The 27,101-nt window shown below is 40.7% G+C and overlaps 1 long non-coding RNA gene across 1 annotated transcript in view; it reads left to right on the top strand.

Annotated features, from left to right (window-relative positions):
- Positions 1-5,821: 5,821 nt before the first annotated feature.
- Positions 5,822-27,101, top strand: part of LOC112652268 (uncharacterized) — a 155,458-nt gene continuing 134,178 nt past the window's right edge. The window contains exons 1-2 of the long non-coding RNA XR_004813090.1: positions 5,822-6,041; positions 17,546-17,663. This is a non-coding gene — a long non-coding RNA (uncharacterized LOC112652268). The remainder of the gene's footprint in view (positions 6,042-17,545; positions 17,664-27,101) is intronic.

The following is a 27,101-nucleotide window of genomic DNA, read 5'->3' as shown; positions in this document are numbered from 1 at the left end:
GTGTTGTTGAGGTGCCTGGCTGGCTTAACTGGTAGAGCATGGGACTTGACCTCACGGTTTTGAGTTTGAGCCCCATGTCGGGGGTAGAGATTATTTTTTTAAAGATAGTGTACATATTCCCTGACAGAAATATATTATATAGAAGCAAAAGTGTATAATGGTTGGATCACATATTTTATTATATATTAATCCACATACATTCTGCACATAAAAATATGTGAGAAAAACATTTGACTGTTTTTATTTTGTTATGTTTTTTCTTTTTTTTTAAGATTTTATTTATTTATTTGAGATAGAAAAACCTCCAGCTGGGAGAGGAGCAGAGGGAGATGGAGACTCCCCGCTGAGCAGGGAGCCTGAGTCCAGCTGGATCCCAGGAACCCCGGATCAAGATCTGAACCAAATGAAGGCAGACACTTAACCTCCTGAGCCAGCCAGGCGCCCTTTGTTTTGTTTTTCTAATGGACGTATCACTTTCATAATACAAAATATGGTAAACATTAAATTATGGAAAATAATGACGCAAGGGAAATGCAGACTATTCCCCAGCATGGGTTCTGGAAAAAAAAAATCAACTCACTTTAATGAATCTAAACTTATTTACAACTTCTCACTTAAAATTTGCTATATGAACTTTCCTAATCAACTCTGAGATCATAAAGTTTACAGGAGGAATAATTAAATGCCAGATTGAACCATGACTAACCTTCCCTGCCCAGGGGAATGTAGAGAGAGAAAAAGGAAAACATATAGTATAGCTGTTTTGAGAGTAAAAAGCAAATCACAGGGCACATATTTTGTTAGAAATATTACAGAAAAAAATATAAAAAGCAAGAAAGTCTTCCATTACATGGTATAAAGTGCCATATGCTATATTTTCAGAAAAATAACTATAAAAATTTAATGACAGTCAACAATTAATCCAACTTTTATAAAGTCAATAAGAAGTTTCATGCTTTAGTATTTTAAATTTAAAATGTGAAAAAAAAATTTTAAATGTGAGTTAAGAAACCTCCCACATTTATATGAATATATGTGGATTCCAAAAAATTAGCTAAATAATTTGTAGCAATGATAAATCAGGGAAATGGTATAAAATGGTATGGTATAAAAAAAATGGTATAAAAATTGAAGTGAACAATAATGATTTTTATTTGTTTACATACCAAATCTGACCATCTCCCGTAAGATAGAATATTTAAATTTCATGAACATATACTGTTGATATATTGTCTCTACCTTAGTTGTGATTACTTAAAATATATGAATTTAAAAAAAAAATTAAGGGGCAGCCCAGGTGGCTCAGCGGTTTGGTGCCACCTTCAGCCCAGGGCCTGATCCTGGAGACCTGGGATCGAGTCCCACGTCAGGCTCCCTGCATGGAGCCTGCCTCTCCCTCTGTCTGTGTCTCTGCCTCTCTTTCTCTGTATGTCTCTCATGAATAAATAAATAAAATCTTAAAAAAATAAAAATAAAAATAAAAATAAAAAATTAAGTAAACCCCACACCCAACATAGGGGTTGAACTCACAGCTGCAAGATCAAGAGTTATAATGCTCTACCGACTGAGCCAGCCAGGTGACCCTGAAATATGTGGTTTATAAATCAATATGCATAAGAAAATAATGTTGGAAGTCCTTTAAAACAAAAGACAAGATCTTTTTTTTTTTTTTTGACAAGATCTTTTCCTCCAAAATTCTTCATAACTGTTGGAAGTCCTTGCTTTAATACCTTCAAATAGTTGAAGGAAAGGGGGAAAAATGCATGGATTTAAAAAAAATGCATGGATTAGTAATTTGGTTAACATGTCAATGGATGGCCCTTTGTTGGTTACAAATTCACAAAGATTAACAGGTTTCTCATTACAAATCAACCAGATGCAAACAATGTCATAGCAAGCTTGGAGATAATAGTGAAAGAATGTCATAATTTTTAAAAAACAGTATTTTTTTCCCCAGCATGGATATCCATGATCAGATCAGATTTTCATGTCTACCTGACTCTTGTGGTAAACAAGACGATAAGCTTCCAGTTTTGCTCTGGGATTATCAGAACCATCACTTTTTGTCGCCAGGTAATCCCCACATAAAAAAACTGCAAAATCAAATTTAATGTATCCCAGATCTATGACTATGAAAAATGATCTATAGATCTATAGATCTATAGATCAATGATCTATGAAAAATGGAGCACTGTCTCGTGTCTTGGATAATAAGCACGGTAATATAGTTTTCTTTAATGAGTGAGGTTCCCCAATCTGATGAGTAGACTTTTTAGGTCACATGTAATGTGAAGGTCATGGGCTTCTCTTTTTTTCTGATTTTGTGAGGTCCTGTTTCTTCTTCTTCTTCTTTTTTTTTTTTCTTCTCATGATATGGATTGTGGTTCTTCTTCAGCAGCATTGGTACTCTTGTTTATATTCTTGCTCTATCAGATTTCACCAATCTCATTTTTCCCTGAAGTATTATCAGTGGCTTTACTTTGAAAACTCAGTAGTTACTCAATAGGGAAAAGCTCAAATTCAGACATAAAAGTCAATGAACTGTTTCCACCATTATTTTTGTTTCAAAAGTTAATGAGACTTTGTATTTGGTATTAACACATAAAGCAGTGCAAGTTTTAACAAAGCAGACTTAAAATGGATATTTTACTAAACTCAAGTAAATTATAGGTAATATACCCTGATTTTAGAATAAGTCCTTTTTAAATTTTTATTTTTTAAAAGATTTTCTTAGGGATCCCTGGGTGGCGCAGTGGTTTGGCGCCCGCCTTTGGCACAGGGCGCGATCCTGGAGACCCGGGATCGAATCCCATGTCGGGCTCCCGGTGCATGGAGCCTGCTTCTCCCTCTGCCTGTGTCTCTGCCTCTCTCTCTCTGTGTGACTATCATAAATAAATAAAAAATTAAAAAAAATAAAAAGATTTTCTTATATGTTGTTGAGAGACACACACAGAGAGAGGCAGACATAGAGGGAGAAGCAGGCTGCTCCATGCAGGGAGCCCGATGAGGGACTTGATCCCAGGACATGCCCTGAGCCTAAGGCAGATGCTCAACCCCTCAGCCACCCAGAGGACCCTAAAGCCTTTTTTATAATGTGCATTTATTTTATTACACTAGCCTATATTTATTATTTATTTATTTATTTATTTATTTATTTATTTATTTATTTATAAAGATTTATTTATTTATTTTATTTATGAATGATAGACATAGAGAGAGAGAGAGAGGCAGAGACACAGAAGGAGGGAGAAGCAGGCTCCATGCCGGGAGCCCAACGTCGGACTGGACTCCAGGATCTCACCTTGTGCCAAAGGCAGGCGCTAAACCGCTGAGCCACCCAGGGATCCCCTAAGCCTACATATTTAAAATCTCAGTTAATTTTTAAAACATTGATGCGTTGAATGATTTGCAGTGGGTTAAAGAATCTATTGCTCATTCTGAGCCTTAGTTTCTATATATTTAAACATTTATTGTAAAAAGATGTCAAATCTCTTCAAATTTATCTCTGGATTCAAAATCAAACTTAAAGCAAAGTTTCTGTAAAAAGTGATGTCAATGATAAACTATAATGGAAATGACAAGTGCTATGAATTGGTAAGACATTTTCATAAATAAGAAATATAAAGAATTTACACCATGGGGTGATTATTACCATATTGCAGCAGTGTATTATCAATGCAAAAAAGGACACGCAGATCCGTGGAAAATAATGGTGCATTGAGGACAAGAGGCAGATATATATTGTCACTCAGTGAATGACAAAGAGGCAGCATAGAGAGGACCAAAGACAGAAAGTTTGGATATAGCAAAAGCGAAAAATAGAATATGGACTTGTATCTCATACCATGGGCAAAAATGAATTTTGATTATATTGCAGATCTTAGTATGAGAGGTAAAAAAGCAGAAGCATGATTTTTAACTTTGACAGTTTTCAACTAATAATCACGAGAGGGAAACAGGCTTGTCATCTGACCCAAATCTTCCTCTGCCCCAACCTACAGTTTTTATATGTATTTTATATGTGTTAGCATTTTTGCTTACTTTGTTAAAAAACAATGAGCCTGATTGATATAAATGTATGGTATCAGCATGTTAAGTGGGGGCTACAATTTGTCCTTGATATGTTTTCAAAATTTATGTGGTAATTTTTAGGGTATCACACAAAGGAACAAGGAATTTATTAATCTAACTTGAGGTAACAAAAGAAAGAGCATTTTACGGAGAGAAATGCTATGTAAAAAGAAGCACTTTTTTATTTTTTAAGGAAGCACTTTTCTTAACCAATTCTCCAACTGATGTTCAAATTTAATTCTTAAATGTATTGTTCTTTAAAAAAATATTCAGTCCTATTTGATGAAGTCATGAGAAAAAGGGCAGCATTTCCAGATAAACAAGTATATACACATTCAAAAAAACAAAACAAAACCCAAAAACACATCTAAAATATAAGGACCCAAAAGATTTATACAAAAGTAGTAGGGCAGCCCGGGTGGCTCAGTGGATTAGCGCTGCCTTCAGCCCAGGGTGTGATCCAAGAGACCCGGGATCAGGTCCCACATTGGGCTCCCTGCATGGGGCCTGCTTCTCCCTCTGCCTGTGTCTCTGCCTCTGTGTGTGTGTGTCTCTCTCTCATGAATAAATAAATAAAATCTTAAATAAAATAAAAGTAGTAGAAAAAAAAAAAAAAAAAAAAAAATAAAAGTAGTAGAGAGGCCATGGCCAACCAAAGCAAAACTAGTATAATTGTATTAATATCAGCTAAATAACTTCAAAATAAGGAGGTAGCTATTACAGTAACATGTTTTATGTGGAATCTAAACTTGGATGCAACAAATAATACGGCTATAAAATATGAAGGCAAAAAAATCTGTCTGGAAACATAGACAAAGCAATCAACATAGTCAGACTGTCCTTTGTTACCAGGCCAATTGGAAAAATAGAAAAAAACAAACCCAGCTAGATTAACACACTTTGTCTGATAAGTATAAAACTACACATATAATTGGCTGGAAGCAGAAAGATAGAATTTTTATTTATTTTATTTATTTATTTTTTAATTTATGATAGTCACAGAAGGAGAGAGAGAGAGAGGCAGAGACACAGGCAGAGGGAGAAGCAGGCTCCATGCACCGGGAGCCCGATATGGGATTCATCCCGGGTCTCCAGGATCGCGCCCTGGGCCAAAGGCAGGCGCCAAACCGCTGCGCCACCCAGGGATCCCTAGAATTTTTAAAAGGGACCATGAATTAGATCACAAAGCAAATCTCAACAGACGCCTGAGTACAAGTAGCTCCCAAACCATATTTGCTAAGAAAAAACTGCATTGATTAGAAACTATCACTACCAATAAAATGAGAAAAGTTTCCTGATCAGCAGGACATTGTTGTGCTCCTCACCTAAGGCTGAGGATTTATTTTATAGGCACCTTCAATATTTTAAACAAGCATGTTTTGCAATATTTTTTTTTCCTTGAAACAAAAAGCATTTGCCTGAATTTGGCCTCAGGGGGTTTGAAAGAGGAAGGAAGCAAATACTTGTGATTTAGAAGAATCTGAGTTTGATCTCCACCCCTGTTTCTGGGACCCTGCTCCTAAAACCCTTGGTATTTCCTGTGGCGGGAGCAGGAAAGGTGTCTTTTGTTAAGTTAACGAGGTGACTTTAGGATGGGGGCTGGTTGCCAGGGGAACCAGCCTGGTGCTGGGAGGGTTGCAACTTTCTTTTCCTTTTTTTTTTTTTTTTTTTTTTTTTGTTTGCAACTTTCTGCTGCACCCCTTGACCTCTGTGGAGAGGGAGGGGCTGGAAGGTGACTCAGTGGCCAATGGCCAAGGAATCAATCCTGCCTCTGTTGTGAAGCCTCCCTAGAAACCCAGGAGGAAGGGGTTCAGAGAGCTTCCGGATCAGCAGACTTGAGCAGGTTTGGGGCCCGAGGTGCACCCGGGGAGGCCACGGGAGCTGTGCACCGTTTCCCCACACCTGGCCTCGTGCATCGCTTCATCTGGCTGCTCCTGAGTTACATCCTGTTATAATCAACCGGCCATGGGGTAAGTAACAGGTTTCCCTAAACTCTGGGATCCGTTCTAGGAGATTAACTCAACCGGAGGAGGGGGTCGTGGGATGCTCCCATCTGTAGCTGGTGGGCCAGAAGCACAGGTGAGAACTCGGATTTGAGACTGGTGTTTGAGTGGGGTAAGGCTGAGCCCCAATCTGTGGGACCAGTTGCTGTCTCTGTGTAGGTGTGTAAGAACTGAGTGGAATCCATGGTGTGGGGGGAAAGCCCCCTCCTCACAATGGGATTGGTGACCGGAATCTCTTACCACCTCCTTCAGGAGGTTACCTGCTCTTTCTTTCTCTCCTTTTGTATCCTTTCCCCCTATAGCTTGCATGTTCAGATGCTGTTTTTTGTTGTTGTTTTTTTGTTTTGTTTTACAACTTGGTTGGTTTCTTCAAAGTTTATTCCAAAGATGGTGGTGGGGAATTGGATTTTAAAATAAAATTTGTTCTTAATGATCATGAAAAGCCTGCCATCAGAATCCCATTAATAAACTGTGCGGATCGGCAGATAGTTTTCTTGGTGTTGAAAGTATCAGTTTGTTCAATCGTGACTGGTAGCAAAATTACATTTCATTCTGTGCAACGGTTTCAAAGTTAATACAGCTAAACAAGTGCCCCCAGATTGAAATGGAAAATGAATAAATGGTGATACATTAGGAGTAGCTTGGAGCCCAGATTCAATCTTGGAGCACTTAAACAATTTACTTGAGATTCAGTAACTCGTTACGGAAAAGAAAACGTTCAAACGCACTAAGATGTGGGATAAAAAAAAAAAAAAAGTTAAATTCCTGTGTTTCAGTCTTCCATAATCTCAGAAACTGCGATTGGCTTTGTATTTATATATCTCTCTCTATAAATATATATAGTTTGCATGATAACCTATTTACAATACTGCCATATTATATTGATATACATAGAATAAATATAATATATAAATATATATGCTTTGTATGATATATAAATATATATAGTTTTATGATAACCTATTTACAATATTGCCATGTAATGTTGATATATATAGAATAACATGATACGTATAAACGTGCTAGTATATCCACATGTCGATATGCTGATTAATATGTTGGTATGCATGAGTCGACGTACAATTTAGGACCTTTTTCTCGGTATTGTAGAAGTGATTGCAAGTAAATTATAAGTAAATGTATCAAGGGTAATAATCTGTGCAGAGTTAGATTATTCACAGATCCAGCAGCAAGTTCAACAGAGCTTGGCCACATTATAAATTACTATTGATAAGACTCCAGCGTTAATGAAAAGCATTGAGTTGGGGTGATAGATTCTATGAACATGTAGATAAAGCCAGCGTTTGATGTGAGAGGCGACCCAGCACCAGTAGTCCTTTGGAAATATTCATCATCCCACATGTTGAAGACAGAAGTTGTCTCCCATAAAAGTTAAAAACTCACTTGTTGGGATCCCTAGGTGGCGCAGTGGTTTGGCGCCTGCCTTTGGCCCAGGGCGCGATCCTGGAGACCCGGGATCGAATCCCACATCGGGCTCCTGGTGCATGGAGCCTGCTTCTCCCTCTGCCTGTGTCTCTGCCTCTCTTTCTCTCTGTGTGACTATCATAAAATGAAGAAAAAAAAAAATAAAAAAACAAACTCACTTGTTTGACATACCGGCTGTGGAATCAACAGAAACTGAAATAAATAAGTAAATTGTAAAGTCCTTTCAAAGGATCAGAGATGCACAGGTCTCAAAACAAGCAGAAGACATGGCTAGATTGTGATTTGTGATGGTTTCTCTCTCCGTGGAGTACTTAGGAAAGAGACATTAAAAATGAAAGAGAACCCAATTTTGGCCTTTTACCAGAAATTCATGAAAATCTCACTTTTAAGACCACATGAACTGACCTTTATGTTGCTTTGGTTTATTTTTTATTATGGGTAACTGTGTTCTGTACCCTCCTTAGCGACTTATTTGGTATTTACCCTGCTCTGTTTTTACACCTACTCCACTATCTAGATGCTTATAAGGCCAGACGGCTGTGGTGATAAAGTCACACCTTCTGGCAAATCTCTGATATTTTCATCATACTTAATAATTTTTCCCATGGTTGAATTCCTTAAAAACACTTGAGAGGAGGAGTTGGCTAGGATTAGCATTTTGGAGCTGAGCCATCCCTAGGTCAAGGATCAGGTTGGGTTTTCACCTTTTATAGCTCAGGGTGCAAAAAATCCCTAAATTGATGAACTTCTGTTGGCATTTTGGGGAAATGCCCACGGTAGCAATTTTAATCCTCCCCTTATTTAAATCTCCGGGACTACAAAACTGGATTCTAGACATGAAGTAACAACTAAAAAAACAAAGCTAGACCATCAGGATGTAAATAACAGATGTTAGAAAGCATATATTACTTTTTCCGTAAGAAATACTATGTAAAAAAAAAAGAAATACTATGTAGCGGATTGACTATTGGTATAGAAACACTATATAGCACTTAGGAAAATGTGGGAGTAGAGACACACCATTTCATTGTTGAGAGATTTGACCAACATGGTGGCCATGTCCCTATAAACAGAAATAATGAATTTTTAAAAAATATTTTATTTATTTATTCATGAGACACACAGAGAGAGGCAGAGACTCACGCAAAGGGAGAGACAAGTCCTCATGGTGATCCTTGTTGTGGGACTCAATCCCAGGACCCCAGGATCACGACCTGAGCCAAAGGCAGATGCTCAACCACTGAGCCACCCAGGCACCCCCAGAAATAATGAAATTAAAGACGGTAACTAACGTGGGCAAATTTTAAATTCTTTGAAATTGATAGCTCAACTATCCATGGAATGGAGGGTTTAGTAATGGCCTGTTTAATATGCATGACTTGCTTCACCATTTTTTGGAGTCACGTAGAGATGTTTCTTTCTCTTCTTTTCCAACGATTGCTCAGTTTCCTGATATCCATCAGCACGACACTCTGTATTTTTCTCTTAAATTCTCCGAGAGACCCTTCATGGCTTTATTTATTTATTTATTTATTTATTTAATTTTTTAATTTTTAATTTTTTTTTCCTTCATGGCTTTTAAAGAAAAGGTGTGTGTGGTGCTCCGATGGTGCATGTATGCCATCATGCATTCATCAAAACTCACAAAATGCACAACACCAGGAGTGAATCCTAACGGAAACGATAGATGCTGGGTGATGATGACATGTTGATGCAGGTTCATGGGTTGTAGTCAATGCACCATCTGGTGGGAATGTTGATAATGGGAGGAGCCGTGCATAAGTTCTGGCAGAGGGTGTTTGGGAAATCCCTCTACCTTCCCCTCAATTTTGCCATGAACCTCAGACTGCTCTAAAAAACATCAAGTCTATTAAAAAAGAAAGAAAAGGAACATGAAGGTCTTGCAAAGGACAAATGATAAAGAAAGAGGATTTTGATCCATGCACTGAAGCAATTGTCTCTGTGCTACTTGAAGTATATACTCTGCCTAGACTGATAATAATAGGTTGTGGCGTCATTATTATTCCAAGAGGCACAGACCCGTGGTCAGCAGGCCTAGACACAAAGACCTGAATATAAATCCTTCTGTGTCTACCAAAAATTCTCCTCAAAATAGCTCTTTCCCAGCCTTGAAGTCCTCATCTTGCACCTGTGTCACCTGCAGAGACTCTTCTTTCTCTCAAGGTGTACTATGTTTGCCGCGATGCCCTCTTCCCTTCCCCTAACATCAGGCCTTGATCAAAGGCAGGATCCCCCAAGTTTTTCCATTCTTGTTCTTGCAGAACGATGTAGGCTTTCTTCCAAAGCTATTTCTTGGGTCCCAGTGATCACCTCAAGGTTACAGCAACCTTGGCTGTATCCCAGAAGGCTCACCTGCTGCCTTTTGTCCCTCTAACACCAGCAGAGAGCAGAATGTAAGCTTTCCCCAGCACGGACACTTCTAAACTTTGCACCCGATTAAAATATGTGTGATAGTGTAGGTGAAATGATGCCTCTTTAAGCTTTTTAATCCTGTTGATCAAGTTCAATAGCAGAGGAATTTCTCTCCTAATGGCGTGTTGACTTGGGCCCTTGGATGGGCAGTTGACTTTGTGGTTGGAGAGAAGGTTACAGGGATTGCTTAGAAATTCGGAATGCCAGGAGCCATTCCAAAGAGGGAAGATGATCCTCGTAATGATAATGACCTCCAATTTTATTGTATCTTACATCCAGAAGGGTCATAAAGTGCCTAACAACTCCTCCACTACAAATGAATATGAGGGTCGTTTCACATACGACTAAAATGTGTCAGCTGCTTAACAGAGCACAGCCAGATTAGTCAACAATTTAGGCGGGGAACTGAACAAAAACGGTTTAAACGCACAAATGGAAGGGATATGCATGAGGCCATTTTACAAGCTGGAGCTGCTCCATGGATGGAGGAGTGAGATTCTTTTTCCCCCCTAAGTAATTAGAAAACTCAGATTGGCGAGAAACATGTCATCCTCCAGAAATGAGACCTGAGCATCTCGAGAGAACATGAAGATACGAAGTCCCACTAAACGCAATGGATGATCCTATTTCAATCTACTCAGTGTATTTAATGTAGATGCAACGTATTAACCTGCTTAGGGATATTCTGTGCCCCTCAGAAGGAAAACTTGGACTGAATAGGGAAAGAACACAGAACCCGTCCGCATAACCGTGTCACACATCACAGGCCCGTTTACCAGACCCTTTATTCTGCAGGAGACTCCACGGGATTATCGGAATCAGGCTTATTAAGAGAATTTCGATCACTAAACCAGCTCTACGTTTATGGGGGAAGAAAATTCAGGTGATCCTTTTGCTAGCCATTGAAGTCTGCCTACTGATGGAGAATTTTCTTTTTTTTTTTTTTTTTGAGAATTTTCTTTTAATATTCCACTTTCAGTGAGAGGCATGCATTACAAGTTAATATGTTGGCATCCTGACGTCGTGTATGTGTCACTCATGATCATTGGTCATTTTGAGTTCTCTTCCTCTGTAACCACGGCTCTACTTTGCATTACTTTGCATTTGTAAACTCGGGTTCCTGAATCTTCATGATTGAGGACCAGCTCCTGTCATAGGATGAAATCAGTTCTTAGGAAATGTCCAGCATGCACTCCCATGACCTATCACTTGTTTATGCACATATATAAAGACAATATCTAGATAGATACACATAGATTTACCCTTTGTAATTTCTTTGGTTCTGTATATGGAATAAATGAGGGAAAGTGTATGGTGAAGCATTTAGGTATTTGTTCATGCAGCCGAAACTCTTATATATCGTATACTTAAGAAGAATCGCTCCAATACAGCAATTAGAACTGAAGTTTTCCAAAGGAAGAAAAAAAGTTTCCCTGCCCAAACAAAAGTTACAGTTTAGCAGATTGTGTAGCTAAACTGTGTGCAGGCTATGAAATTCTCTACCCTTTCTGATAGAGGACTATTATATTCAACATTATTATTATTATTTTTTAAGATTTTATTTATTTATTCATGAGAGAGACACACACACACACACAGAGGCAGAGACCCAGGCAGAGGGAGAAGCAGGCTCAATGCAGGGAGCCCGACGTGGGACTCCATCCCGGGTCTCCAGGATCACGCCCTGGACTGAAGGCAGCGCTAAACCGCTGAGCCACTGGGGCTGCCCATATTCGACATTATTTAAATATACCGACTTGGAAAGTGTGTAACTTTAAAGTGGACACAAGTAATTCGATTGAGTGGTAACAATTGAATTCACTGATTCATGTTGGTGAGTGCCTCTTGGTAAAGATCTACCTGTATATCTATCTATCTATCTATCTATCTATCTATCTATCTATCCATCCATCCATCTATCCATCCATCCATCTACCTATCTATCCATCGATTCTATCATCTATCTATCTATCCACCCAGCTGCATGCCCATCCATCCATCCATCATCCATCCATCCATCCATCCATCCATCCATCCATCCATCCGTCCATCCACCCAATCACCTATCATCATTTGCTGTCTATCTATCTATCTTTTTTTAAAATTTTTTTTATTTATTTATGATAGTCACAGAGAGAGAGAGAGAGAGGCAGAGACATAGGCAGAGGGAGAAGCAGGCTCCATGCACCGGGAGCCTGACGTGGGATTCGACCCCGGGTCTCCAGGATCGCGCCCTGGGCCAAAGGCAGGCGCCAAACCTCTGCGCCACCCAGGGATCCCCCTTTCCATTCATCTATATCTATTATCTATCTATCTATCTATCTATCATCTATCATCTCTATATGTAGGTATATATGGCATGTCCAGTGATTTGTAATAAGGACAATTGCTTTACATGACATTTCTTCCTAGGAATATCAAGTTTCCCCTTTACTACTTGTTTAAAAGACTTTGTTTCTCCATCAACATGGTTTGGTTCATGGAGAATTAATATTTATTTATTTATTTATTTATTTATTTATACTCTCTTTTTTTTTTAAGATTTTATTTATTTATTCATGAGAGACACACAGAGAGAGGCAGAGACACAGGCAGAGGGAGAAGCAGGCCCCATGCAGAGAGCCCGATGTGGGACTCGATCCCCGGTCTCCAGGGTCATGCCCTGAGCTAAAGGCGGCGCTAAACTGCTGAGAGTTGCCCAGGCTGCCCAAGAATTAATTTTCATTTAGTAATTATTCCTTTGTGGAAAACAAATGCACCAGGTAAGGGTGGGTTCATATCTGAGCTGTGTGCAAACACTATACTGTATGGATTTGTCTCTCTCTTCATTTTTCTTTTAAGTAGGCTTACTTAAAAATATGTAACACCATCCAACAATCTTCTTGAACTGTTTATCATCCCCCAAATGTAATAAGCATGATTAATCTTTTTCAAAAAACAATAGTAGGGGCACCCGGGTGGTTCAGTCGGTTAAGCGTCTGCCTTTGACTCAGGTCAGGATCTTGAGCTCCCTCTGGGATTATTTTTTATTAATTTGAGAGAAATAGTGCACAGGCAGGAGGAGCAGTAGAGGAAGAGGAAGAAGCAGGCTCCGCACTGAGCAGGGAGCCGGATGTGGGACTCAATCCCAGGACCCTGAGATCATGACCTGAGCTGAAGACATGATCAACCAGCTGAGCCATCCAGGCACTCCGACTTCTCATAATTTTAGATACCGTAGCTGGTGGGGATCTGGGAAACCATGGCAACTTCTTTATCATGCTTTGCATTTTTCCTCCATTAATGTCTTGCTTCTCACTGCAGGGGGAAAAAGAAAGCCCGTGAATAAGGAGACTTTTGGGGGAAATGTGGTAGGGAAGCCAAATCAGACACCAACATAAGGCACTTGAGCAAATCTCTAAAAGAGAACATTTCAAAGTGGTTTTATTATTTTGGAGGGATATGAACAGAAATCCTAGGGGTCCTTGGAGGAATTTCTGAAATTCTAATGTTAAAGATCGCAAAATGGTAGAAACAAACTTTGCAAGATGGGGATAAATGCCTTCCTCCCTTTTGTGGAAAAAATCCATTTTGAGGGGCACCTGGGTGGCTCCGTGGTTGAGCATCTACCTTTGGCTCAGGTCATGATCCCAGGGTCCTGGGATCGAGTCCCACATCAGGCTCCCCAGACGGAGCCTGCTTCTCCTTCTGCCTGTGTCTCTGCCTCTCTCTGTGTGTCTCTTATGAATAAAAAAAAATTTTAAAAATAAGAAATGCACTTTGAGATGAGAACATTGTGTTTTGATCTGGCTCTTGTGCTACAGTGTTTACTGCAGCCAATCTCTTAGTAATACTCTGGCCTCTTCTGTGACGACGGACAATTTGGAAGACGGATGTCCCCACCTACCCGTGTCCCCATCTACCGAAACCTATTTTGGGGAGATGCCTTCTAGAGTCTCATTTTGAATTCAGGGAACATTAGGTTTCTTCTCAATCTGGCTTCTGAGAAAGGTAGTAATGAAGAAATGAATTGTCAAGGCCTCTGGCTAGTAAGACAGACGTGGTTGTCATCACGACTGTCTCCCTGAACACCCAGAACCTGTCATTTATTGATCGAGGCACATGAAAGTTAGTTTGCACACAACCGATTCATAAGAATACAAAGATTTTGAACCATCTGCAAAGTATTTTTTCATTAGCTGGTTCGGGCTTCCCATCAGTCCTTTTAAGTTTCAATATATCCCTCCTGGCCATCGAAACATAGAATGTTTTTATTCGCAATGAGGCAACCTGTCAATTCGAAAAAGTGTCAAAATTTATAACAAAGTACACATTTCTTTTTAGAAATGGGAAAAGTGAGCGTGGTCTGTCTTCATCATGTGTCCCAAGATAAAACATCTCAGACGTACCTGTTAAAATAAATTTAGCTTTATTTAGGTTCAGACTTTTCACAGATGAGGGTGAATATTTCCATAAAGCGTAGGGCCATGTTGTGTGAACCTTTGCTTAAGAGGTAAAGCAAATATTTGTTTAAAGAATAAAAAAGGCTTTTGCTGAAAATATGCCCTGCATTAGCAGGAAAGCTTCGGCACCCAAATTGCACATAAACAATATTGTCCTACATGGAGATAGTGTTCCCTTCTATTCCAGGGTAAATTTAAGTAGCCTAGAAATACCCAGGTAATATTGCCGTTGGCCAACCCTTATCTACAAGGACAGGAAGATAAAGAAGAGATGAGTTGGACACATTCAGGAGGCAGGCCGCATGGGACACGCATCCCTCTGTCATTGATTATGACTCACCAGATTCTCCTCACAATTAAGGAGCATCCCAAAGAGGATGTGTTGGGTGAAAATCCATGCTAAGAACGCTAATCTGAGCATTTATGGAACTCCTTCTCCTGAGGAGATTCCTTGAGTCGTCCTGAAATCAGAACCGTCGGTCATAAACCACCATCCCTGATGTCCAGATTGTCTGTCCACTGCTGTGTTCACAGCTGGGGGAGGGGGGAACTAAGAGGTCCTGACTCCTGCACAAATCCTCCAATAGCCAGGAAATGCAGGACTTAAGTCTCCTTGTATGGGGGGTTGTGGTTGGGGAGAGAGAACAAAACTTAGGAAACATCGTTTCCAATTGGTTTTGGATTTTCAAGGCAGATAAGTGGTTTTAGAGACATCACACACACAGAGAAAAAACCGGGTTTGATGCATGGAATACTCTGAATGTCAGGTGCATCCTCGCTGGCATGTTCATCTTTGTCTCCCAATTTTTACCTCCCACCTCCAGGAGTTTCCTGGTCACACATCCGACAGTTGATGCCGCTGGTTTCATGTTATTTGGGTTCAAAATTCCAGACATCTGAGCTAGCTCCCTGGTGACCAAAGGCCCTTTAGAAGCCCTCCAGCCTCCTCTGATAAATAGGAAGAGAGAACAGGAAACTCTGAATGTAAATACATAAGCTTTTCAAGGTGTGCCCGGCCAGGAGCCCAGGGTCGGGGCACGACGAGGAAAAGCGAATTCAAACCTGTCTTCAGGTTCTACCCCACCTGTGTCCACCGCACACTGTTTCTATTCCTTTCTGTGATGTTTGACCCGATGGCTGACCTGTTGCTGCATTATCTCAATTTCTGAGTCGATTCACTAAGTCGCACCACATCACCCACATGATGAGGAACGCATCCCTTTGCATCGTACCTGTACAACTTTTGAGACTGAATAACTTGTACTAATGATGCTCCTCCATTTTATGAGGGCTGTTTTGATCACCTCTTCAACTGTCACCTGTGTCGACCCTATAAATGTCATCTGCATCCTGCAGAAGGTCCTCAACGCTGGACGGTTACATCCCCAGTGCTCCTCAAGCGCAGACCTTGTGGTAGATGGGTCTAAAAGCATTTCTGACATTGAGCATATATATATTTTTAAAGATTTTATTTATTTATTCATGGCAGAGAGACAGAGGCAGAGGGAGAAGCAGGATCCATGCAGGTAACATGACGTGGGACTCCATCCCGGGTCTCCAGGATCACACCCCAGGCCGAAGGTGGCGCTAAACCGCTGAGCCACGGGGGCTGCCCTGACGTTGAGCATATTATCAGATAAATAGATGCTTGATCTTTAGCCAAGTCTCATGGGCAGAAACAAAGCTGCATGTGTAACCAACTATTTGATTACCTCCCATGCAACAAAAATTATAATAATGCAAAGGGGTCATACAACCAAAAGGTACGGCAAGAAACCAAGAACACAGGAAATAGAGTCAAAACGAAGGGGGGAGGCCTGAATTTTCTTCACTGTTTGAACAGCTGTGTTGGGAAGGAGACATGACAAATACAGGTGTTTGGAATAGTAGGTGAAAGCAGGAAATGAACAGGGCCCCACGTTTCCCAAGCAGGGTGTTCAGTGCAATTTCGTCAATTTTTGTTTTCCTTTTTTACCTGGTGGCTGCTCTACTGAATTCTGAAAACATAAGAAGCAAGCACTGGGCATTTCTGTCTTTGAAGTATCCAGACACTGAAGGCATTCCTGTCACCTCTGCACAGATTGAGACAAATCCCAACAGTTCTCATCATGAAAAAAAATGACGGCTGCTCTAAAACAAAGGCAAAGGGATCCCTGGGTGGCGCAGTGGTTTGGCGCCTGCCTTTGGCCCAGGGCGCGATCCTGGAGATCCGGGATCGAATCCCACGTCGGGCTCCCGGTACATGGAGCCTGCTTCTCCCTCTGCCTGTGTCTCTGCCTCTCTCTCTCTCTCTGTGACTATCATAAATAAATAAAAATTAAAAAATAAAATAAAATAAAATAAAATAAAACAAAGGCAGAGATAACGGTTGTCACACAATACCTTCAATCTGAATTCAATGAGCTTCATAATACTTAGTGATCACCAAGCATCCGCATTGCCTGATGAAACACCCTTTGCAGAGTGTATTTGAATTAGTTGTGTTTGGGTGCATTGAGAATCCAAAGTTTCTTGATTTGTTTTCACCCCCTTAACATAAAAATATGTGCAAGTTTTTGTTTGTTTGTTGAGGCCACTTTGTTAGTAAAAGTGTCGGCTCTTTATTTAAGCTGCAAGGAGACTACTTCAGATAATGTCACAGGATTCATGTGTGGGGAAGAGACGACATTTAAGGAGATTTTTATTCCTAATACTCCTTAGTAGCATCCATATGATTTAATTTAAAATATCATTGCAGTGTCGGTGCAAACATAGGAAACATACATCATCACAAAAGATAAGCAAATCTCGGGAACTGCGTAGTGGATTAGGAAAAACGGAGACTGGCCATGAGACTTGGACGGGGCAATGGGGTCGTGGCGTCTTGCCCGTCCTCTGCTTCATCCAACACTGCCTGTGTAACCATGGTACATTGAGCAGAACTCACAAATTCCCTTTGGGACAATGCTGTTAGTCAAGCTACACACGTAATTCAAATGCTATATATTTTTAAGCAGGTTCCACGCCCGGTATGGAACTCCGTGCAGGGCTTGCGCTCATGACCCAGAGATCAAGACCTGAGCTGAGACCAAGAATCCGATACTCAATGGCCTGAGCCACCCACGTGCCCCAAATGGCATTTTTAAATATGTTTTTTTTTTCCTGTTCCAGGATCTCATCTGGGCTCCCACGTGGCATACTTGTCACGGCCACTTACTCTCCTCCCGTGTGGCGAAACTCCTATATCTTCCGTGATCTTCTGTGACCTGAATCCTTGTGAAGAATAATGGTAAGTTGTTTTGTGGAATATCTCTCCATGTGCATCTGTCTGACGTGTGGTTGGAAGGACACAGTTGCCAAACTGAAGGAGTTTTCAGTATCAAAAGCTGGGGAAATGGGCAACAAGAAGGCTGAAGGATAACCCATTGGCGTTAACATGAAAATCAACGGATTTTGTGCAGCCATAGGCTATGATTTAATGAGTAAATGGGTAACAGGACAGCTCTACCGTAGAGAAGAATTTCAATCAATTCCTCTTGAAGGGATGAGGCCAATATAAAGTCAGCTTTAGCCAAAATACCACAGAAATAATTATTGTAGCCAATGTCCCCCAGTAGATGGTGAAATTATTGGGCACAGAGTTGAGGAGAAAGGCAATATGCTCATGGTCTCAAAGTATCTCCCGCAGATACATGGTAATTGCAAAGAGGTAAATAATAACTTCAGAGGCGAAGCCCCGCGGACCATAATTTATCAAATAGTCGGGGGTACGGACAAGAGCAGCAGTGCATCAGCCCTACATCAATGTCCCCCAAAATTCTTAGCATCCGTTGGAATATTTTTAACCCGCTGTGGGTGTGTAACTTCTCCCCAACACATACGTATTCTCCCGTCAAAACTGGATCGCTTATACGCTGCAATTCCAGTTCCGCACATACAGAGACTCACTCATGGGCACCCAATGCAGAGAAAAGTAAAACGGCATTTCCTTCGTGACGCATGCGTCGATCTAACAAAGGGCGAAAGCAATGAGGATGCTCCAGGCGAGTAGAGTGTCTTGGAGAATATAATTAGCAATCGAGACACTGAGCTACTGTCTGTTATAGGAACCTCCGTAGATGTAAAATGTATCGAGTAAAAAGTTGCCAAAGTGGTTCCGCAGTGTATGATTGAATTGTCCTGGGAGTATACAAAGTATAGGTCCTGGGTGGTTCTACAGCTTTATAGTAGAAATCTGACATATGGGTGGGAGGAATGGCAACATGTGGATGGGATTTTTTTGACCTTTGAGCAGGGATACAATGTTGGGGGATAGAGAATGGATACAGAGTCGTTATGGAATTTACGTATCAACGCTCTGTGTGTTTTGTGGGATCAAAAAATTCTCAAGGGCCATTCTCACTGATGGTTGTCCGCACGGTTATGATGCTGCTTGGTAGTGAAGTGGCGATGTCTGTAGTGTTTCTTTATTCCTATTTACACTCGAATTGTCCCACTGTCCAGTGCAAGGGGGAGAATGCAGGTGTTTGCACAGGTAACAGCACAAGATGTGTGTACGTAAGGGGGGAGACGGCTCTGCTCTGGTGCCATGAGACTCTTCGGCGGTCTTTTTCTCCCTGGCTTGTCACTCTCCTTGTCAGAAGCAGGGACCATCCTTCCTCCATACAGCCTGGGCTTCGCAGAGTGTACGTCAACAGGCAACAGCCATAGGAGTTTCACGGGGTAGCCTCATGATGTGGCCACAAATGCCTGTACCCTGCCCAAGGCCACAGAGCCTTGCTTTCCCAGAACCTGAAAGTCTCCCCATTTCCACAGTCTGCTGAGAGTCCCACTCTTCACCGTAGAGTCATGGTGATGTGGATCCCTTGGCGTCCTCCGGGTTGGGTGTCTGTACACAGCAGGTGCAGAAACGCGGTCCTCAGTTCAAATCTGCACGAAGATGGCAGTGAACTGAGCAGCGATAAGGCATCGACGAGCTCCTACACGCTCCCCCGTCCACATCCTTGCCTACATGTGCACCTCGGGTGCTACTTTATATTCTTCGTCTTAATTTCCCTGACGATGAACTGGGTACTCCTTTGTCCGTCCGGGACTGTCTCTGACTCCTAAAAATGCCCTGTGCTTTGCGATCTGCCTCTTTGGCCGCACACCCATGCACATGCCCCGTTGCTGCTGTGGCTACTGTAGGTTGATTATGCCCTTGTTTAGAGATGCTCTGTCGATGGAGGAAATACCAATCCATGTCTGCCTGTATTCCTCATTGAGCTCTTCCTCCATTCATTTCTGTTCTTGCAACCATGTGTCGCGTTTTTCCTTGATGCATGTTGTGTATCCGTATGTTTGAAACTTGCGTCGCGCAAAAAGAAAGAAGAAAGGAAATTCTAGGTTTCCTGCTATATTTATAAACCACACTTGAGACAACCAGCCTTCCCTTCCCCAGCTGCAGATCCAGAAAGTGATCATTTTATGATCGCTTTCCTGTGGGCTAGACACATATGTAGGGGTCCGGAATATTTTAGAAATAATTCACGTAGTCAGTGGTCTCGGTAGCTGTTTGTTCTTTCTGCCAAGTTATAAAAGTTTCTACCTGCAGCGTCTGTACCTCAAGCCATTCCGAGCAGCTGGATAGAAAGGCGTCCCATGAGGACACAAGGCATTATCCCTACGTGGGCTTTCATCTAAATTTGGCTTCCATTTGCAGTATCATCAAATATTTATCGAGTTTCTACTACCTTCCAGTTGTTAGGCGTACAGATATAATTGCAGCACTGTGGAGCTTTATTGGAGCGAGACCCCACCACCAAGTGGTGTGGAAATCCTGCCATTCGCTCCTCACCCAGGACACAGCTGTGCACATACAGGATCAGGACGGTGGGGAAACCAAACCTGACAGTTGTGCGGTGTATTTGTGCAATGCCCAACTCTGGTGCAATGTGCAAAGCTCACTTGAAGCGAGCGGGCTTAGATTTGAGGTCGAACGGGGATTTTTATTCTACGTTGAATGAAGATCCGGAGGTGAGTTGGTGCTGGCACGCCTGGTCGAAAGGACGGATGGGCAGCAGGAAGAAGGTAAAACATGGCACCCTGGCTTTATTTGCCCAAAGATTCACCTACAATGAAAGGGTCTCAGCCAGCATCTGCTGCTTACCCCTCTCTTCCATCGGCAGCCCGTCCTTAGCGGGAGGCAGGGAAGAGATGAGCAAAGGCCAAATGCATTCAGTGGTCGTGATAAAATGAAATACATACACATGCATGCCCTCAAGACCCTGGACTCCATTGGAGGTGAAACCTCACATACAATGTTTCCTTCCCACCACATCTATTGCCAGCTTTCTGGGACATTTAAAAAGATTGTACATCCAGCAAATGTTTATATTTTATGGTGCATTCATTTTTTTAAAGATTTATTTATTTATTCATGAGAGACACAGAGAGAGAGAGAGAGAGGCAGACACACAGGCAGAGGGAGAAGCAGGCTCCATGCAGGGAGCCCAACGCGGGATTTGATCCCGGGTCTCCAGGACCACACCCTGGGCCGAAGGTGGCGCTAAACCGCTGAGCCACCCGGGGTGCCCTTTATGGTCATTCAATTTACATGCTTGATGATTGATGGTTTGAAGGATCTTCTGATACCCAGATACATAGGCCTATCTCTAACCCCAAACAGTGTCAGAGGAAAGTATGGGATTCACAGATGCAAGTGATCTCTTTGCTGTGTCTTGCTTCTTTAGTTTGGTAGATTTTTAAAAACTATTTGAATCTTTCCAAAAACTGTGTCTTTTCTTGCCTCACAGATTAAGTTGGAACCACTCAGCATTCTTAAAAAAAATACTATTATTGTTTTTGGGTTTTGTCTTGTCGTGTAATTTTTAAGTAATCTCTATGGACCCGACGTGGGGATTGAACTCACGACCCTGAGATCAAGAGTCACCAGCCAGGTGCCCAAACCCGGCATTTTTTATAAATCTCCTAAGTGTCAATATATCCATAATAAAGCCAGTAAAATCTTTGATTTTAACATCTAAAAGGGGCATCTGACTGGCTCAGTTGGTGGAGCATGCAACTCTTGATCTCGGTTGTGAGTTCGGGCCCCACCATGGATGTAGGGATTATTTGAAAATAGAATCTTGAGAAAAAACTAAAAATAAAATCAATAAATACACTAAATAATATATCTTATTATGTATGCCATTCTCCAAGATACTTATTTGTTTTTGAGAAATATTCATGTGACTTCATGTAGATATAGTCTCTCTCTCTCTTTCTCTCTCTCTCTATATATATATAAAATCTTATAAGATATATATTTATTATATTAAGATATAATATATAATATATATAAGATAAATAAGATTTTATATAAATAAGATCTAAGATTTTATTTATTTATATATTCATGAGAGAGACCCAGAAAGATGGAGACACAGGCAGAGGGAGAAGCAGGATCTCCGCAGGAAGCCCGATGTAGGACCCGATCCCAGGACCCCAGGGTCAAGGCCTGAGCCAAAGGCAGCCGCTCAACCACTGAGCCACCCAGGCGTCCCTAATCTATATTTTTTAAAGATGCATTCAGTGCCATATTATAGGAATAGATCATACAACATAACCTTCTTCTATTGATGGGCATTTTGGTCCTTTTCAGGGTTTTCTGCAAGTGTTTGTGGGTACTTTTTTCATGCATTTCATGCCATGCTATAGCACATATCCTGTCTCAATTCTCCTTGAGTGCGTACAGTAGATAGTCTCAAGGAATATATGGAAAACAGCCACACAGAATTAAGGGGTTGCGCTCATTTTCAACCTTATGGATGAAGACAACTTCTCTTTTGTTTGTGAAAATGCACACTCCCATCAGAAGTGAGTGAGGATTGTCACCTCCCCACAGGGCTTGCCATTATCAAGTGTTGTGACATGTTAGCTCTCTACAAACTGACACGCAAATTCACTTTTATTTTAATTTGCAATTTTCTAATTTAACAATGACTTTGAGGATCTTGTCATTTACTTATTCATAATTCTTCTCCATGGGGGTAAAAAAAAAAAAAACTCAGTGTATTCATATATTTTGCCTAATTTTCTATGGAGCCACCTGTGTTTGCTGTAGAATACAATACAGACTTGTGTATGCTTATTGTGTATGTCAGTCTGTTGTCTTGTGTATGTTAAAAATAGATTAGCAAAAAAAAAATAGATTAGCAAAAGCGGGGGACGCCTGGGGGGCTCAGCAGTTTAGCCCCTACCTTTGGCTCAGGGCATGATCCCGAGGTCCTGGGATCGAGTCCCACATTGAGGTCCCCGTAGGGAGCCTGCTTCTCCCTCTGCCTGTGTCTCTGCCTCTCTCTCTCTCTCTCTCTGTGTGTGTCTCTCATGAATGAATAAATAAAATCTTAAAAAAAAAGATTAGCCAAAGCTGAAGTGTATTGTTACATCATGTGTGAAAGTGTGAAACAATGAGGAAATGGAGATATTTTCTCCTCTGTTTACGTAGAAATGCCATGTCCACGTTAGGAACGTGTCCAGACCTCGCTCAGGAATCTGGTGATATTTTCTTAGATGTTTCTTAGCCCTTCCCCTTAGAGGGCCTCGAGCATTGCACAGCAAGGCTTTCTTCTGCTTGATCAGCCTCCCTTGGCTGATGGCTCTTATCACATCAAGGTGATCTATTAACAAGTAACAAATTGTGGTCACTAAGCACGCACACCTTCCAAACTCTCAGTAGCCCAGTGATCTAAAAACCCTGTGGGTTTGGACACCACCCGCATTCTGACAGCGGACGTCCTCGCTGAGAAAGATGTGCAAAATTATCGTTACTTCCAGAGAGTGACTAATGTTACCCTATCAAGAAAATGACTTGACACTGAATGGAAGGAAATTCAGCGTGGCCCAAGGAAGCCCCGTCAGGTTATAATTTATCAACAGTGCTATTTGTAATTTTTATATTTTTCGAACTGAAGACTTGTTTATTTATTTATTTTTAAATCGTCTATCCTTGGCTTTTCAGGAACCAATGAATCCCCCTGTTTGAGAGGAGCAGATGGCAGGGGGCAGATTATCTCAGTCTGAGAGAGCAACAGTTATTGTTCAGATAAAGATTGTCACAATTATTTTTCCAACGGGAGTGCTCTTCAACACTCGCTCCCTCCAAGGAAACAAGTGTTTGTGGAGAGTATATTCTCTGCTTGTTATTGTAACAGACAGTATCCTTGGAATCTCTGACTATAGTACTTGTGGCATCTCTCTTACTTAGATAATATGTTTTGTGCTCCCATTAGAGGTATCTCTCATGATGTAAATAATTCAAGGACTCGTAACTGGACATCTGTCCTTCTGCAGTTGGTCTTCTTTATGTTGCTACTCAAAATTACATAATTATAGATAAGTGTCAGTATAGACATGATAAATAGCTATGGAGATGATAGATGGATAAATAGTGATAGATTATAGATAGATTATTATATGATATGATAGCTACAGAGATAGAAGATATGATAGTAGATAGAAGAATAGATAGGACGTGATCAATATAGATATGACACATAATAGATAGATAGATATAAAAGATTGTAGATCAATATGACAGGTGATAGAGATAGAAAATATGATAGAAGAATAGATATAACATGATCGATATAGATATGGCACATAGATGGATAGATATGATAGATTGTAGGGATCCCTGGGTGGCGCAGCGGTTTAGCGCCTGCCTTTGGCCCAGGGCGCGATCCTGGAGACCTGGGATCGAATCCCACATCGGGCTCCCGGTGCATGGAGCCTGCTTCTCCCTCTGCCTGTGTCTCTGCCTCTCTCTCTCTCTCTCTCTCTCTCTGTGACTATCATAAATGAATAAAAATTAAAAAAAATTAAAAAAAAAAGATATGATAGATTGTAGATTGATATGACAAATGATAGAGATAGAAGATATGATAGATGGTAGATAGAAGGATAACTATGACATGATAGGTATAGGTAGATATGACTGATATCAGAGGGATGGATATGATGACAGATAGATGATAGATTAGATATGACAGATGGTAGATATAGAGATAGAAGATGGATGGTAGGGATCCCTGGGTGGTGCAGTGGTTTAGCGCCTGCCTTTGGCCCAGGGTGCGATCCTGGAGACCCGGGATCAAATCCCACGTCGGGCTCCCGGTGCATGGAGCCTGCTTCTCCCTCTGCCTGTGTCTCTGCCTTTCTCTCTCTCTCTCTCTATGTGACTATCATAAATAAATAAATTAAAAAAATTTAAAAAATTAAAAAAAAAGATGGATGGTAGATAGGATACATATGACATGATAGATGTAGATAGATATGACAGATGGATAGATGGATAGATAGGTTAAATATGGATATGGTAGATTATAGATAGATATGACAGATGATAGGTATATAGATAGAAGATATGATAGATGATTGATAGATGGATAGGTAAGATAGATGCTGGATACGATAGATTATAGATAGATAATTACAGATACATAGATAGAAGATGGTGGTAGATAGATGGGTAAATCTTACCTATGATTGATATGACATGATAGATATGATAGATATGACAGATAGTGCATGATCCATATGATACATAGGTATAATAGATGGATGATAGAGGACAAATAGACGGTAGACGTAGATCAACAGGATAGATACGTGATAGGTGATACAGATATATGATACAGATTTTATAATCATTCTTAAGATATGTATATATAGGGATCCCTGGGTGGCGCAGCGGTTTGGCGCCTGCCTTTGGCCCAGGGCGCGATCCTGGAGACCTGGGATCGAATCCCACATTGGGCTCCCGGTGCATGGAGCCTGCTTCTCCCTCTGCCTGTGTCTCTGCCTCTCTCTCTCTCACTGTGTGCCTATCATAAAAAAAAAAAAAATTAAAAAAAATATGTATATATAAAAGATGGAATTGACATATATGGATATATGACAATAATATGTGTGTGTGCATAGATAATTTGTGCAGAAGTCCAAATGCATTGATTACATTTTGTAATTATAGATGCATAATGACATCATTTAAATACGTGTACAGTTGTGTGCAGCGTTCACATATATGTGGGTGCACATACACACATTGTGGAGCCCCTCCACCCCAGTCATTCCAAATGTGTATTTCCAGCCTGCAATTCCATAGTGGGATCTGGACCCTTGTTTACGAGTACCCGGGACACATAAATTGGATATCACATAAGTACCTTGAATTCATTTTGTCCAGAAGGAATCTACTCTTAGAGGAGGAAGGATGGTGTGAATTACTCAAATTCTGTAACACCCTTCCATCTATAGTTTTCAAGGTGTGATGTCTTCCAGCAGGCACCAGCATTCCCAGACAAGGAACTAGGCAACACTTCCGATTCATTACTTTCTCCCTAAATGTGGCTGTGCTTGACCTTTGCCCAACAAAGAGCCTCAAGTCTCCTGAATGACACCTTATAAAGATTTGTTGAAAGAAAGGCCAGTTCTTGGGCACGTGGGTGGCTCAGTGGTTAAGTGTCTGCCTTTGGCTCAGGTCGTGATCTTGGGGTCCTGGGATCGAGTCCCGCATCGAGCTCCCTGCAGGGAGCCTGCTTCTCCTTCTACCTGTGTCTCTGCCTCTCTCTGTGTCTCTCATGAATAAATAAGTAAAATCTTTCCGCACTCCTGGCACATAGATGATGATGATGAATGACCTTTGTTTCTTTTTACTTATTGTTATGAACAAATTATTTCCCTGCCTCTCTGATCAGTAGGTACTCAACCCTTCAAGAGGTTTTTTTGTTTTGTTTTGTTTTGTTTTTTAGATTTCTCACCATTAAGCTGGTGGCATTATTTTATGTAATGTAAGTGCAAGGTTATTTTTATATTCAGAGTTTACTAAATTGACTACAATTTACTTTTCTTTAGGAAATCCTTGGAATATGGTGCCTGTCCCCATATAATTAAAACTATTCCCTTCCACCCACAAATATGTCCCAGTATGAATGGTAATTATAGGGCCAACCTATTTATACTTCAAAAGGAAGACCTTTATTCTGAATATTGCTGTGAATTATCAGTACATTGGCAGAGATTACAAAGTATTGGAGCGTCAGGACTGCTTACGTAGACTCTCACTTGTAACCTTGAACTTTAAAAATGCCATAGAAACAATTTGATACAGATTATAAATTACACCTCTTTACTAGGAGTTATCTACTTTGCAACATACACTTATTCCAATGTAGCCTTATTTTCCCTTCAGGGTGTAATTTTGAGATTAATTCAATTCAGTTTTATTGCATTTATTTTAGCCATGAGTCAGTCATTTTAAGGTCTGAGCTGAGTTTTCAAAAACTACTTGGAATGGCAAGAATGTTGCTGCTTTGTCACGAGTGTGTTCCTGAAAGAGAATTTCTACATCTGGTGGTTGGAATATATTCTTGAAAACTAATTTTGTCTTGGGAGTCCGTAGGAGTTTAATGCGCCTGTATTAACTGCATTAGAGAGTAGAGGAATGGTGAAAATTGTAGTTCATTCGCAAATTCATTGCCTTCAAGCATCTCCTCTAACTTCCTAGAAAATGTCACATAAACCACGGGCACTAACTTTCCTATTCCTAGCAAAATTCAACGTCTTCCTTATTATTTTTTTCTGCAGATATCCTGAAAATATGAATGGTTTATTTTATTTTTATATTTTTATTTTTTATTTTTATTTTATTTTTTTAAAGATTTATTTATTCATGAGAGACACAGAG

Source organism: Canis lupus, chromosome X, assembly GCF_003254725.2.
Source record: "Canis lupus dingo isolate Sandy chromosome X, ASM325472v2, whole genome shotgun sequence".
Classification (NCBI taxonomy): domain Eukaryota; kingdom Metazoa; phylum Chordata; class Mammalia; order Carnivora; family Canidae; genus Canis; species Canis lupus.
Note: the sequence above shows the minus strand (reverse complement) of the source record. Positions and strands in the feature narration are given on the sequence as shown.